The sequence below is a fragment of the Kogia breviceps genome, chromosome 14 (genome assembly GCF_026419965.1).
Source record: "Kogia breviceps isolate mKogBre1 chromosome 14, mKogBre1 haplotype 1, whole genome shotgun sequence".
Classification (NCBI taxonomy): domain Eukaryota; kingdom Metazoa; phylum Chordata; class Mammalia; order Artiodactyla; family Physeteridae; genus Kogia; species Kogia breviceps.
In genome coordinates this window covers 14,070,930-14,087,394 of record NC_081323.1, presented here as the reverse complement: position 1 = coordinate 14,087,394, position 16,465 = coordinate 14,070,930, and the positions used below count along the sequence as shown (strand labels likewise).

Genomic DNA, 16,465 nt, shown 5'->3' with positions numbered 1-16,465 from the left:
AAAAAATGTTTGACATCATTAGCCATTAGGAAAATGCCAATTAAAACCACAATGAAGTATCACGACACACCTATCATAAAGGCTAAAATAAACAATAGTAACATCAAATGCTGGTAAAGCTGTGGTGACACTGGATCATTCATACATTGCTGTAGGGAACATAAAATGGTATAACCACTTGGAACAGTTTGGCAATTTCTCCTATGCAACTGTCATACAACCCAGCAATTTTACTCCTGGGCATTTATCCCAGAAAAATAAAAATTTATGTTCACACGAGAACCTATATACTAATTTTTATAATAGCTTTATCTGTAATAGCCCCAAACTGGAAACAGCTCAGATGTCCTTCAAGAGGTAAATCATTAAACAAACTATGATACATCCATCCCATGGAATACTACTCAGCAACAAAAGGCAAATTATTGATACATATAACAGGTTAGATGACTCTTCAGGGAACTGTGCTGAGTGGTAAAAGCCAATACTATATGATTCCATTTCTATAGTTTTTTTTTTTTTTTTTGCGGTATGCGGGCCTCTCACCGTTGTGGCCTCTCCCATTGCGGAGCACAGGCTCCGGACACACAGGCCCAGCGGCCATGGCTCACGGGCCCAGGCGCTCCGCGGCACGCGGGATCCTCCCGGACCAGGGCACGAACCCGTGTCTCCTGCATCGGCAGGCGGACTCTCAACCACTGCGCCACCAGGGAAGCCCTCTATAGTATTTTTTTTTTTTTTTTTTTTTTTTTTGGGGGGGTTTTTGCGGTACGCGGGCCTCTCACTGTTGTGGCCTCTCCCGTTGCGGAGCACAGGCTCCGGACGCGCAGGCTCAGCGGCCATGGCTCACGGCCCCAGCCGCTCCGCGGCATGTGGGATCTTCCCGGACCAGGGCGTGAACACATGTCCCCTGCATCGGCAGGCGGACTCTCAACCACTGCGCCACCAGGGAAGCCCTATAGTATTTTTGAAATGAGAAAATTTTAGCACCTGAGATTAGTGGTTGCCAGGGATTAGGGAGGGGGTGGAGGGAAGTGGGTGTGGTTATAAAAGGGCAACACCAGAAATCCCTGTGGTGATGGAAGTGTCTGACATCATTATAGTGGTGGATACACGAACCGACACATGTGATTAAATTGTATAGAACTAACACACATGAAGTAAACTGGGGAAATCTGAAAAAGAATGGAGAATTTTATCAATGTCAATGTCCCAGTTTTGATACTATACTGTGATTTTGCAAGATGTTACCATTAAGCCAGGGAAAACTGATTTAATGGTACATGGGATCTCTTTCTTATTTCTTACAACTACATATGAATCTATAAATATCTGAATAAATTGTCAATTATTAAAAATAAAAAATAAGAGACTCAAAAGGTCTTCAGTTTTTTGTGCAGTCTCAGGTTACACCTGCAGAAGCTCAGGTATGTTTGTATCATGCTCCTGATAAACAATGTGAAAGAACCCAACACCTTTATTTTAAAGATGAGAAAACAGAGGTACATCAAGGTTAGGTACCTAAGCCCCTAAAGCTTGTTAATATTAAGCAGATTATCATGATTTCTGCCTCTATAATTACAATGATGGAGAATTTGGTGGCAACTGTCAAGATCTCCAGCCCTGGGTTCAAAGACCTTTGGGATACATCCCATCAGTACTACAACTGGCCATGTGATCTTAAAAAACTAATCTGTTTGGATTTTCTACTCATTAAAATGAGTTAATTGTACCTACACCAGTGGGATTTCAAGATGCTGAAATAAAATAATTCATGCTAGTACAATGGATGCGTGGTAGGAGACTCTCAAAATAACGCCTTTTTGGGGGGCATATTAAGTGCTAGATGCTAGAACTAAAGGCTTTGTATAGAAAGATAAAAGATACAGTCTTGGCTCCATGAGTGAAGTCCTGGAAGAGAAAATAACATCTATTTTTTAAAACTGTGCAGCACGAAGTATAAAAAATAAGTGGGTGCAGGGAGTTGATGAGCCTGGCTAAGAAAAAATATGGCCAGGTGAGGAAAGGACAGCCTTAAAATGTGAACTTTGCCCAGGATTATGCCCTTAAGGGGAGTGCCAAAGAGCCCCCAGTCTTTTATATTTTTAATTAAAATTTTTTTTTCCTATTTTTTTTGCCACACTAAACAGCACGAGGGATCTTAGTTCCCCCACCAGGGATCGAACCTGCGCCCTCTGCAGTGGAAGTGAGAAGTCTTAACCACTGGACCGCCAGGGAAATCCTGAGCCCAGTCTTTTAGAGTCGGGCAGATCAGCGGGTGAAGCCCTGTGCTGCCCCTCAGTGCTATGTGACCTTGGGCAAATCGCTTATATCTTGAATCCTCCCTTACTTTGTCTGCAAAATAAGAAAAATGATTTCCTTAGAGGGCGACTGTCAGGAAATGAGATCACGAGTACGGCAGGGCTTAGCACCTGCTAGGTTCTCAGTATCTTCCTGCAGCCGGCTAAAACGGCCACAGTAGATGCAAAACATCACCGTCTTTACTTTCTGTATAATCCAACTCTATTTGCTCAGCCACAAATGATGGCAGGAAACATGTATTTATACCACTCTCAGGTAATTTCACATCTTCGTTCTTAAAAACAGATTCCTCTGAAGTTGCCAGTTGATTGAGAAACGAGGTTCTGATTTTAGAGATGCTCTCGGGCACATCCTCTCCCCACATGTGCTCTTTCCCTTTCCTCCTATTGTGCCTCTGAATTGTGTTCCCTGCATGAAGGCCAAACAAGTGAAGGAGAAGGCAGATGTCTCAGGGGTGGGTGCTGTCTGATTGGGCTACTAGAACAAAATGTCATAGACTCGGTGGCTTATAAACAACAAACATTTCTCCCAGTTCTGGAGGCTGGAAAGTCCAAGATCAAGGTGCTGGCAGATTCAGTGTCCAGGTCCGGCTGGCCTCTGCCTGGGGCATCTCACCCTGCTTGGGCTTCGGTTTGGGCTTCTGTCCCGCTGCAGCGTTTGGTCCCCCTGGCTTTTAGAGACAGTGACCATCTGGACCCGACATCCCCCTTCACGGCCTCTGGTCCACGAATCCACCCACTATGCCCGCCTCATCCCAACCTAGGCCATTCTCAGTCTCTGGCCCTCTGCACGTTTCCCCTGCTGCTATCACAACCCCCCACAAACATAAGGGCCTTAAAACAACATTTCTTTTGGATGCCCAGCAGTGGGATTGTTGAAACATATGACAGTCCTAATTAAGAAATTTTTTTTTTTCTAATTACAATTTTTGAGGATCCTCAGCCAACACTTTCAAAGTATTACTCCATTATCTTCTTGCCAAACTGCTACCACTGAAAAGCTTCACATCAATCTGACTCTTACCATTATTGGTGATCTGTACCTTCTCTCTAGGAGCTTTTAGAATTTTCACTTCTGTTGTTCTTATGACTCATGATATTTTTACCTGGTTTGGGTTTTCCTTTTCTATCTTGTTTGGTGGTCAATGGGGCTTTTCAATTTGCAGTCTTTTCACTTTAATTCTGGGAAATTATCAGGTTATTTCTTGTTTTTAAAAACATTTTTATAGTTTGCCCTCTTAGCACAGCTGGCAGTACATCAGTCTCATAAAATTTTATTGAGGTATAATTGACTTAAACTGTGCGTATTTACAGTATACAAGTGGATAAGTTCTCACATAAAGATATACCTGGGAAGCCATCCCACAGTCAAGATGGTGAACACAGTAACCATCTCCAGAGGTTTCCTTGTCCCCTTTCAATCCTCCCCTCCTGCCCCCTCATCCCCAAGTGACCACTGATCTGCAGTCACTCTAGACTGCATTTTCTGGAGTTTTATATAAATAGGATCATGCAGTACACATTTTTTGTTTTTGATTTGTCTAGCTTCTTTAACTCAGAATAATTATTCTGAGTCACCCATGCTGTTGCATATATCAGTAGTTAATTCTTTTATACTGCGGAAAGTAATCCATTGTATAGATGTACAAAATTTGCTTATCCATCCATCTTTTCACAGGCATTTGGGTTGTTTCCAGTTTGTTTGTATTTGGAGGATGTCTTTCTTGTGGTTTTAATTACTCCTTTTCACCTAGAGTGAAAACACTGCATTGCCTTTGGCACCTTAGCTAAAAAAAAAAAAAAAATCAGTTGTCTATATATGTCTTCATAATATACCCTTACTACTCTTTTAATGGCTAGAGAATCTGTAGTTATGTCGCCTCTTTCATTCCTGACATTGATACTTTGTGTCCTCTCTTTTGTCTTCCTGATCAGTCTGGCTAGGTTATCAATTTTACTGATCTTAAAGAACCAGCTTTATGTTTTATTGTTTTTTTCTGTACTGATTTCTTGTTCTCTATTTCATTGATTCCTGCTTTGATTTTTTTTATTACTTCCTTTCTGACTTTGGTTTAATTTGCTCTTTTAAGATTTTAAGGTGGAAGCTGATTGATAGTTGTGTTCAACTATATTTGATATTGTGCTTACCTCTTGAATCAATTATTGAGAGTGGGGTATTGAAATTTCCAACTATAATTGTGAATTTATTTCTCTTTGACATTCTTTTTGCATCATGTATTTTGAAGCTCTGTAGGTTGCATAAACAATGCTCCTGATTAATTGACCTCTTTATCATTATTAAACAAACTTACATATTTAGCATGTAGTTATGACTGATTTTTTTTTTAATTCCTTTGGTTAAATCCAAATTTTGTATGTCTGATTTTTTTTGCTTTCATTAAAAAAATTATTTCTTTAGGGCTTCCCTGGTGGCACAGTGGTTGAGAGTCCGCCTGCCGATGCAGGGGACACGGGTTCGTGCCCCGGTCCGGGAAGATCCCACATGCCGCGGAGCGGCTGGGTCCGTGAGCCATGGCCGCTGAGCCTGCGCATCCGGAGCCTGTGCTCTGCAACGGGAGAGGCCACAACAGTGAGAGGCCCGCGAACCACGAAAAAAAAAAAAAAAAAATTATTTCTTTCAATTTATTTTTATTATTTATTTATTTTTGGCTGCATTGGGTCTTCGTTGCTGTGCACGGGCTTTTTCTGGTTGCGGTGAGCAGGGAATCTCTTCATTGTGGTGCATGGGCTTCTCCTGGCAGTGGCTTCTCTTGTTGCAGAGCATGGGCTCTAGGCTCGTGGGTTTCAGTAGTTGTGGCACATGGGTTCAGTAGTTGTGGCTTGTGGGCTCTAGAGCACAGGCTCAGTAGTTGTGGCACATGGGCTTAGTTGCTCCGTGGCATGCGGGATCTTCCTGGACCAGGGATCAAACCCATGTCCCCTGCATTGGCAGGTGGATTCTTAACCACTGTGCCAACAGGAAAGCTCCTCTGCTTTCATTTTTGAAAGGGTTTAGCTGGGCATAGAATTCTGGTTGATAGGTTTTTGTTTTCTTTTTCTTTTAAACATTAAAGATCTTGTTTTTTTGTTTTTTGCTTACAGTATTCCGTGAGAAATATGATGTCATCCTTATCTTCATGCACAGCATTTTTCCCCCCTCTGGTTGATTTTACAGTTTTCTCTTTATTACTGACTTTGAGCAATTTGATTATGGTATGCCTTGCTGTGATTCTCTTCATGTTTCCTAGGCTTGACTTTGCTGGGCTTCTGAGATCTGTGTGTTTATAGTGTTCATTGTGTTTGGAAATTTTTTGGCCCTTATTTCTTTAAATATTTTTCTTTCTGGTCCTTCCATCTCCCTTTCTCATCTCTTTCAGAGATTCCAGTTGCCCATATATTAAGCCACTTGAAGTTGGCAAATCTTCTAACATTTTTTTCCCTTATGGGACTTATATTAATGGGTGGTGATACTTCTCTCTCTTTTTTTTTTTTTTTAACATCTTTATTTGAGTATAACTGTTTTACAATAGTGTGTTAGTTTCTCTTTTACAACAAAGTGAATCAGTTATACATATACATATGTTCCCATAACTCTTCCCTCTTTTGTCACCCTCCCTCCCACCCTCCCTATCCCACCCCTCTAGGTGGTCACTAAGGATATTTCTCTTTTAATCCTGACTGTTCTAACTTTTGAGTTACATATTCCATTTCTTCAGTCCTTTTTCCTCTGGGTTCTCCAACCAGGTTTCCCAGGTTACTGTGCTGTCTTTGTGTAACTTTGTCTTTGGCCATACGATTTTTGTATACATGTGAACTATTAGGTTTATTTAAATATTGTATCTTCAAATCAATTTCCACTTTGTTCTTTTTTTATTACCACCTGATTTCATCTTATGTTGCAATGTCTTTTAGACAGTATTAGTCATGTATATCTTTAAACTATTCCTCTGTAGCCATACATTTTCTAATTACTTCAGTAGCATGTTAAGATCTAGAATGATGAGGGTAAAAGAAACACATGCTAGTTTTCCATTGTTAATTAACCTTTTTAATTAAAAGAATTTCCTAGCAATTAACCCATTTTCATTTAGATTTATTACCCCAAAATATAAATGCTAGAAATTATCTTTTTGTCAAACTGTGGGGTCATAAGTTTGATAGAGTCTAGGGTTATCAAGATACTAGAAAGTAAAGATGTGCTCATGCAATATAAGAACTTACTTGAGTGTGCTGTGTGCATACATAAAAAAAATAGGACTCCTTTTCATTTCTAAGAATCTATGCCTAGACTACACTTCAACAAATTAACAAAGATGTGTATATATGCTTGTTCTTAGTGTTCTCGGCAATAACAAAAATAAACAGAACTCAAACATCCAAGTAGAGCACTGGCCTAATCCATAATAACCCTGTCATAAAGTTAAATATTAGTAAAATTGATAAACCAGGTTAATATTTACTCATAAAGAAATCCCCAGTTTTGTTGTTCAAAGGAAAGTATTTAAAGTATAATCACTTTCACAAATTGCTGTATCTATAGAGATTTTAAAGGACCTTAGGGAAAATAAAACTTTAATCCTTGCTTAGAATTTCATGTGGCTCTTTTTAGAGTCTTTAAACTTTTCTGCTTTGGTGATTACAATTTCAACACGTCATTTTTCAGTTACAAATATCAAGTATTTCAAGTTGAAAGAAATTTTTCACTGGATACGTGTTGATCACTTAAAGTATCCTTGCACTTGGAGAACACTTCTCTCTCATTCTTCCCCTGACAAACTCCAGCTTCTCCTCCTACCCCTCCAAAGTCCTCAGTCACTGAACCCTTCTCTCCCTGCTACCCTACTAACTAGTGATCTCATTTGTTGTGATGCCTGGATTTAATTTTATTTTTCTCATACTGTCTTCCCCTTAGCATGTCAACCATCAATGGCGAATTATCATGCCCTTTATGAATCTGTGAATACCTTCAGGCAAAGCTCTCACCATGCAAAATATCAAAAACCTTCTACTTTTGTTCAGCGTTATGAATGTGGTGACTGCAGCATGGCTCTTAGCTACAGATCACAACTTACTGAACACCAGCGAATTCACAAGGTAAAGAAAGCCCACAGATACGATGAAAATGCAAAGGACTTTAGGCATCTCGCATCATTTACAATGGTCGAAAGAATTTATATTCTGGATAAACACCTTGAGTGTAACCAATGTGGCAAAACCTTTAACAGAGCTTCAAAGTTTATTCAACATCAGAGCACACACGGCGGACTGAAACCACACAAGTGTGATGTGTGTCAGAGGGCCTTCAGGTTTCTTTCATCCCTTCTTACACATCAGAGATTTCATGCTGGCAAGAGATCAAATCTGACTCAGCATCAAAGAGTTCCTCCACAAAAGAAACTCTTCGTCTGTACGTTTTGTGGAAGGACCTTTCACAGTTTCTCAGAAAAAATCAACACCAAAAAACTCATACTAGAAAGAAATATTACACATGTAATCACTGCAGAAAGGACTTCAATCCATATTCACAGTTTCTTTTACATCAAAGAGTTCATACTGGAGAGAGACCCTACAAATGTAATGATTGTGAAAAATCCTTTAAAAGCCAATCGAATGTTAACAAACATCAGAAAATTCATACCGGAGAGAAGCCCTTTTCATGTAATGAATGTGAGAAGACCTTCGCCCAGCTCAGATCTTAATCGTCATCAACAAATCCATACTGGGGAGAAACATTACATCTGTGAAAACTGTAAAAAGACCTTTGTCCATTTCTCAGATCTAACGCGACACCGAAGAACTCATACTGGAGAGAGACCCTACAGATGTAATGTTTGTGAAAAAACCTTTAAACATCAGTCAAATGTTATTAAACACCAGCGTGTGACCTGAAATGTTCAGTGAGGGCTGACTTCTAAAAAAAGGTCTTCCCACATTCATGACACTCATAGGATTTCTCCCCTCTGAATTTTCTGATGCACGACGAGGGCCAGTTTGTCAGTGAAGGTTTCTCCACATTCGCCGCATTCATAGGGTCGCTCTCCAGTATGAATTCTTTGGTGTCAAGTAAGGTTCGTCTTCACACGGAAAGTTTTCCTACAGTCATTATGAACATAGGGTTTCTCCCCTGTATGAAATCTCTGTGTACAGTGAGGGTGGACTTCTTAGAAAAGGTTTTCCTACATTCATTACATTAATTTGGTTTCCTTTCAGAATGGATCCTCTTCTGTGTGAAGAGGACTGCCCTCTTGAAGAGGTTTTCCCACATTTGCCAAAAGGTTGCTTCAAAGCCTGAATGTTCTGGTGCAGAATAAAATCTTCATTTTGACTTCTGGCTTTCCTAACTGGATTATATTTGTATTGTTTCATTCCAGAACGACTTTTCTCTTGCTTAGAAACGAGTTGTGTTTTCCCACATCTACTGTATTCATCAGGAACCTTTTTAAAAGTAGCTTTTCTTTGCAACGATTACTTCTGAATTAGCTTTCAAATTGTTTCCACATGGATATCTGTAGGGTGTTTTTCTTGAGGGAACAATATTCGTGCCCCGATTAAATGTTTTCCCAAATATAGTAGCTCTCTCTGTAATCAGTGTTTTATTGCAGAAGAATACAATTTGCCTCAAATGTTTGCCTTGGATTTCCTTGTCCTCCTTTAAGGCATCATCAGCTTCTAGGAGGGAGTACCATTAATAATAACTTGTGATCCGTGACACACTTGCTATGAAATGAGAGTTCCTTACGAATGCCTTGTTGTGGACTGGCCCAGCTCTTCAGGATTAAGGAAATGTCAAATACAAACATCTCCTACTGATTTGGGGGAAAGAAAAAAACAAACAATAGAAAAAAAGCCAGCCCACCCACACCAGCCTGTTTAACAGGATGAAAGGAAGAGGAAAGTAGCAAAGAATACGAGTACCTCTGCCATGGAAAAAGGAAAACAGTCACAAGGAACAGTAAGCACAAAGTATACTGCAAGTGTGTCTGACACAGTATTGAATAAGACAGATGAGACTCAAAGAAGCACTCAGAGACAGTGAGACCAGGAGACACAGACTTCAGAGAGACAGTCAGAGTTACAAAGAGACACAGAAGGAAGGGGTGGGTCTCAAGTTTTGCCAGTGACATGGGAACTTCAGAATTTGCACAAATACAAAGAAGAGAAAGAAAGATTGTGGGCTGAGCAGGGCTGGAACTAGGGTGAGGTAGGCGTGACCTCTAGGGCACCTGCACCACCCCAAGAGTGAGTGTCTTCTTAAGTTTTGTATCTGAGGCACCTTGGTTGTCTCACCCTAGTCCCCCTCCAGTGGGGCTGAGCGTGGAGAGTGAAACTGATCTCTCAGTTAAAGGATGGAGAGAAACGTGGAATGCAACTAGATTTGCAAATAGATTGTGTAAATCAATCAAGATTTATTTTTTTAAGACTGACCTATGAATGTCTGAATATACAGCAAGTTTATGTTAAAGGAAGGTGGGATCAGGTAGGCAAAAGAGAATGCCACAGAACTGAAGTTCAGAGTACACTAAAAGAAGGTCTGTATACCAGGGAGGGATAACTTGGCAGCAAAAATCTTTATAAATTTCGATTAAAGAAGTACCCTTAGGACTTCTCTGGTGGTGCAGTGGTTAAGAATCCGTCTGCCAATGCAGGGGACGTGGGTTCGACCCCTGGTCCAGGAAGATCCCACATGCCGCGGAGCAACTAAGCCCGTGTGCCACAGCTACTGAGCCTGCGCTCTAGAGCCCACGAGCCAAAACTACTGAGCCCGTGCGGCACAACTACTGAAGCCCGTGCGCCTAGAGCCCGTGCTCCGCAACAAGAGAAGCCACCGCAATGAGAAGCCCATGCGCGGTAACGAAGAGTAGCCTCCACTCGCCTCGAGTAGAGAAAGCCCGCACGTGGCAACGAAGACGCAACACAGCCAACAATAAATAAACAAGCAAACAAATAAATAACTAAATATTAAAAAAAGAAGTACATTTATTCGGGGACAATGTTTTTAAGTATCTATAGCATGACAGTCATTTGTCCTCAATTACTTCCCCAGGTCTGGGGCCTATAAAAAGAGATTCCTGAGTATTAAAAAGATTAACATTAAAAAGATGCCAACTATGATCGCTAACCACCATAGAACTCTCATTTCCACTGGTTTCCACCTGCTTAGTTAGCACTCACCTGAGTAGTTCTGACTTGAGAATTCCTCTACTGTCCATGGTTCTTCTCCTTGCTCCAGTCTGAAGATCACGTCTGGTTTGCTAATGTTGATACCCTGTTAAAATGATATAGAACGTGGAGCAAGCCCTCTGGACTTTGGGGACTTGAAGGATGAAGAAAGACAGCTTCAAAAGCTGTGTGATGAAGATGTCCAGCAACAGGTCATGAGAGCTAGAACGTTCAGGGGAAGGGTGGAGCGAGGGCAGTGAGCGCAGGTGCAGCACTAATATTAACCCTAAAAGGGTTTAATCATCTGACACTCTCCCCTGACGCTCAAGGCTAAATAATGAAATTCAACATGTTTTTGCAACACAGAGCAAACACATCTCTTGGTAGTTACACAGGGGAGCTGTACTCACCCACTGAGATGCGGGTGCTGTAGTCCTCCAGCATCACACCCCTCTACTGGAGCCTCTGAGCACGGTCCAGGTGCCGCCGCTCCTCCTGGGTGAAGTCCGCAGTCAGGTCCTTGAATGAAACCAATATCTGAAAGAATACGTTTAATCTGAGGTGAACAGAAGCCCAGTGGATCCCTGGGGTGCCCCCATCCTCCACTTTGGAGACCACTGTTGTGATCATGGAAATCCATAAAGAGATATTTGTCAGCAAGGACTGTTAAGATTTGGGATCAAATTTGCATTTTGGAAGCAATGCTCCAGAGCACAGGGGTTGGCACACTACAGCCTGCGAGCCTAATCCAACCCACTAAGACCCAAATCCGGCCATGCCCATTTGTTTACACGTTATCTATACTGCTGTCACACCACAGCAGCTGTGCTGAGTTAACCTGCCAGAGACCATAGGGCCAGCAAAGCCAAAAGTAGTTATTATCTGGTCCTTTACAGAAAATGTCTGCTGTCCCCAACTCTAGAAAAATGGGAAATGGCTTAAAGATCAAATTAGAGGGGAAGAAAAGTAGGACGCCACGCTGAGACGTGACCACAGGTAGCTCTGGTAGGGGTGGGAAGGAGGAATCAATCCTACATGATGAGGAGCCAGAGGAGCTGGCCACTAATTGGTTGTGCATGGGAGATATAATGTGCAGATTATTTTGTTCCAGATTATTTTGGTAGCATCATAGGCTGAGATTAGGAATACAAGACAAAACCAAAAAGAGAATTGAGCGTAGGAAACTGATGCCATGCTCGAGTCTGTGAAGGATACAAGTAGAGATATCCAGTGGGCAGTTGGATATTTGGTTCTGAAGCTCCGAAGAGACAGTGGTGACCAAAAGCAATATTAGAAGGCATAAATAATGGGGAAGGTCTCTATGGACCAATATGGAGCGATTCCATATTGGTTATATTGGGAAGTGAGAAACAGTATCTATAGTATGCTACCTTTTATGTAAGAAAGGGGATGTAAGGAAATACACACGTATCTGCTTATGTGTACAAAAGGAAATACAGAAAGGGTAGACCAGAAACCAAAGAAACTGGTTACCTTCAGGGGACAGGTGGGAACAGCTGGAAAGAATGGGGGGCGACGGGAATGGGGTAGAATGGGATGGGGGGAAAGCGACAACTCTCTAAGTGTAGCTTTGTCTGTGGCGTCACAGACATTCTCAGAGATGCATTTCAAGGAGGGTGTGGTCAGACTGTCAAATGCAACAAAGAGTTCAGTAAAGCGTGAACTGGAAAATACCCACTGGATTTGAAAATATCTACTAGAACAGATTCATGAGTGTGGTGGCGGCCGACACAAGACTGCATCAAGTGAGTTGAAATGACATGAGCAGGTGAGAAACGTGGTTCAAGCAACTCAGAACAATGAGAAAGTGGAGGGCACTTCCCTGGTGGGCCAGTGGGTAAGACTCCGTGCTCCCAATGCAGCGGGGCCTGGGGTTCGATCCCTGGTCGGGGAACTAGATCCTGCATGCGTGCTGTAACTAAGACCCAGTGCAGCCAAAAATAAATAAATAAATGAAAATAAAACCTTAAAAAAAAAAAAAAAAAAAGAAAGACAGAGTGGAGATTGCAGGGAATGACATGTATGTGTTTAGGAAGTAATCTCCTTAGCTATGCCTGGTACCCCTGGCCTCCAACTCACAGCCTCACCAATCCTCCAATGAAGTGTCTTTTCCTGACAAATATGTACCCTGCCCTTCCCCTTCCACTGCAACTCACATCTTTCTTCTGAAAGTTGAACTGAGGCTTTGCTTAGTCACAATAATCAATGGTCTTTGAATATGGTATGAAAACCCAGATTCGGCTCATCCTGGAGAGGAAAACTCTGGTCCAGTAACTCTTGAATATGCTCCTTGCAGGAATTCTGTCTTGGCCTTCAAATCCTAGGGGAGAGATTTCAGTTCAGAAACATGTTCTTCCAGGTGTGATTTCTGTCCTTGGAGCCATCTGCTTTTTCCTTCACTGGGATGGTTTTGTTTCCACCTGGGCATAGCAGCCACATTTCCATTAGCTGGAATCTGCACTTGGGGTCCCAAGGTTCAAGTGCCTGGTGAGGTGGACCTTTCCTAAAATCCAATCAAGGCTGCTGAGAAGTGAGACAATACCGCAGGAGGCAGAAAGAGCCTAGAAGCCTCGATCAGGCCTTGTGACCTAAGGAAAATAGGTCCAATGGTTTGATTATCAAAACACATAGTATAACTGCTTTCTAGGGCACACAGAAGGCAAGTCATCATGTCAGAAAAAACCCAATGGGTGTAGGCAGAGGGGAATGCATATTACAAAGATCATGAGACTGGGAGTAAAATAGACTTCATTTTAAAATCAACTCATTCACCAGAGAATAAATCACTTTAGCTCTCTGTAAATGAGGTTTTAAAATGTGCTCTAACAGGGGGCAGTAATGCCTACTTCACAGCCTGGTTGGGAGGATTGAGGGAGATATCTAAAAATCTTTGTAACACTGATTGCAAGGGATACGTCTCGAGGGTGTATTATATTCTGGGCTTGCTTTTTACTTCAGAACAACCTTATGAGGCAAATATTATTCCTAGGCTCATTTTACAGATGAGAAAACAGGATGAAATAACATGCCCTGGGATGCAGTGCTGTTCTGTGGCAGCACCTGTTCTGAACACAAACATCATGCTCTTAAAACCTCATGTAGCACTGCAGACATCACTCCCCCCAGCGCCAGCCCCCTGAAATCTTTTCCAGTCATATCTACACCCGGGCCATTCTCTTCAACTGAAGCTCACATCTTTCTTCTAATAAATGCTTAGTATAAAATAACTAATATAATGATTACCATATTTGTTTCTATGATATTCCTTCCCTTCCCTAACGTCCTCCAGTATTCTTCAACCCAGCCCAGCAGGCTGCAGATCCAAGCGCCTCTGCCGAACTTTGGGGATCAGATTTTAGCCATTTGGATGTACAAACCTTGCACCTTCACAGAGCACCTTCTTCAGGTAATGAAGGACTGCAGGGAGCGCCCGCCATGAGGCCTGCAGTTCAGGAGCCCGACCCTCGCTCCCCTTCTCCGGGACCATGGGAAACCCGGCTCCGGGCTTCTCTGGAGAGGGATGCGGGGGAGAGCGCGCAACCACTCCCCGCGGACCGAGGCCAGCTCCGCCGAGCCACTTCCCCTCCAGCCCCCGAGGGCTCGGAGCTCCCCGCCAGTCATTTAACTTGTGGGTGCACCCGCTTCGCTCCCAGTTCACCAGGCCCAGGTGACCACGGAACGGCGCGCCCCGGAAACTGCAGGACCCTCCGCGGGAAAAGCCTAGAGGAGAACAAGTAAACGCGCCCACGTAGAGAGCCGAGGCCCCACATGCGCAGAAGAGGCCGCCGGGCCGTCCTTCCCAGGTTTCCAAAGGGCGGTCGAAGCTTTTCCGGACTACATTCCCCATAAGGCACCGCGGCCACCGTCCACAACGGAGGGCTCCTTAGAGGAGCCTCTGTTGTCCTTACTCAGCGTGGTTGATTGCTGGGAACCATTAATACAAAAAGAAAAGGTGCATATGAATTTCACCGAAGACTATAGATGAGAAGCGAAGGTTACAGACTATGAAGTGTCCACCAAAATGCTAATGATTCCCCAATCCTTATCTTTCTCCTAAACTTCTCTTAGGAACACCAGAGGTGTATAGTCCCTTATTCTTCCTACTGTTTTTCCCACTCAGCATCAGAACACACACTGGGGAGTATACCCAATGAGCATTTTAAATGTGAGAAAGCCTTCTATAGTATACATCCAGGATCCAGGATCTCATAGGGAAGCAAGCAGAAGAATGTAACCAACACAGCAAAGCTTTCACCTATTTTAATGAATCCATATAAATATTTTGAATGTATGAAAATGTAGAATTCAAACATTCTCTAATCCGAGAATTCATGCTGAAAGGAAATCTATCAGTGGCGAGCATTGCATGGCTTGTCCAGCTTATGGTTTGGAAAGAGCAGGACTGGAGGATTGGGTGACAGCAAGAATATCCAAGGAAAACACGTGTAACAGGGAGCTCAGCTCCGTGCTCTGTGATGGCCTAGATGGGTGGGATTGGGGGGGAGAGAGGTCCAAGAGGGGGGCGATATATGTATACATATAGCTGATTCACTTCACTGTACAGCAGAAACTAACACAACATTATAAAGCAATTATACTCCAATAAAAAAAGACGATGTGAAGACAGAGGGAATGAAACCTACAAGCCAAGGAACGCCTGAGGCTACAAGAAGCTAGGAAAAGGGCTTGGCGAATCTCCCTCACTTCCCTCAGGAGGAATCAACCCTGCCAACAAGTGGATTTCAGACTTCTAGCCTCCGAACTGTGAGACAATAAATTTCTGTTGTTTAAGCCACCCAGTTTGCCGTACCTTGCTACTGCAGACCTAGCAAACTAACACAGAAGGCAAGATGGCAGAAGGAATGATTTGAGGACAGGCAGAAGTTACTGCAGCACTATGGAAATTTTTTAAAAGGAAAATACTTAACATCAAAGATAAAATTTTCCTATGAACCTGTACCTAAAAGTGATGATTTAGGTAATATTTTTATTCTCTTTTCTTCAGTGCTTATCTCAGTGAGGATCTGTGTGTATTCTATTCTTTCTGCCTTTACACACACACACACACACACACACACACACACACACACATGCATACATTTGAAATTCAAATTCAACTAGTACGCTAAGAATACCCTCATAGTCCTCTTCCTAAAAAAAAAAAAAAAACAACATTTATGGCAGTGGGCAAAAATTGTGAAGATCTTTGTGTTTGTATTAGTTTTCTACGACTGTGTAACTAAGTGTTAAGGCCTTACCTGGGTCCTTGGAGTCTAATCAGTAGAAATTGATAAGAGGCCACAGTGGAAACTGCATTGTCAATATCTGCTTGCTGGTCTGCCTCTTTCCCATCCTCCCTCCAGCCATTTTCCCTCCTCTGCCACCCCTTTCCCCTTGCTCCCCTCCCCTCCTGCTAGACTATCCAGACTGATTGATTCATCACCTCTGAGGACCAGTCCCCGAGCTCTGAGCTAACAAGATTGAGCCGTGGAGTTGGGGACCCGGGAAGCTATAGAACTCAGATCCCATCCCCCTATCACTTTCCCTGTTTCCCCCCTTATTCTTGCAATAATTTCCCCTCTGTTTTTTAAACCACTCATTCAACAGATGTTTATTGGAGCACCACCTATATGCTGGAATCAGCCTGAGATTCACTATCTCTGCCGTAGATTCCATGCTGGGATTTCTACCCTTGCAAGACCCACTTATGTCGTATGGTCCAAATAACTCAGAAGAGAGATATCCATACACATCACAAAGAAAATATAAAGTCATAATTAATTCTATTCTGATAGAGCTATCAGAAGGATTGTAGGATGGCGTCATGTTCCCCTAAGAGATGTTGAAGTTTTAACCCCCAGTACCTGTCGATGTGGCCTTATTTGGAAATAAGGTCTTTTCATGATCAAGTTAAGATGTGGTCATTAGTGTGGACTTTAATCTGATATGACTGTGTCTTTACT

The 16,465-nt window shown here is 42.5% G+C and overlaps 1 protein-coding gene across 4 annotated transcripts in view; it reads right to left on the bottom strand.

Annotated features, from left to right (window-relative positions):
• LOC131741206 (zinc finger protein 436-like) overlaps positions 1–14,275 on the bottom strand; it is a 45,428-nt gene extending 31,153 nt beyond the window's left edge. For 2 of the 4 annotated variants that reach the window (XM_067013467.1, XM_067013464.1), the window contains exons 1-4: positions 13,880–14,234; positions 12,659–12,822; positions 10,892–11,018; positions 10,494–10,587 (exon numbers count right to left, since the gene is read on the bottom strand). The gene's annotated coding sequence lies outside the window, so the exon portion shown is untranslated. Of the gene's footprint in view, positions 1–10,493; positions 10,588–10,891; positions 11,019–12,658; positions 13,091–13,879 lie in introns of all 4 variants that reach the window. The other 2 variants (XM_059037874.2, XM_067013463.1) reach the window with 2 other exon arrangements.
• Between the last annotated feature and the right edge of the window lie 2,190 nt (positions 14,276–16,465).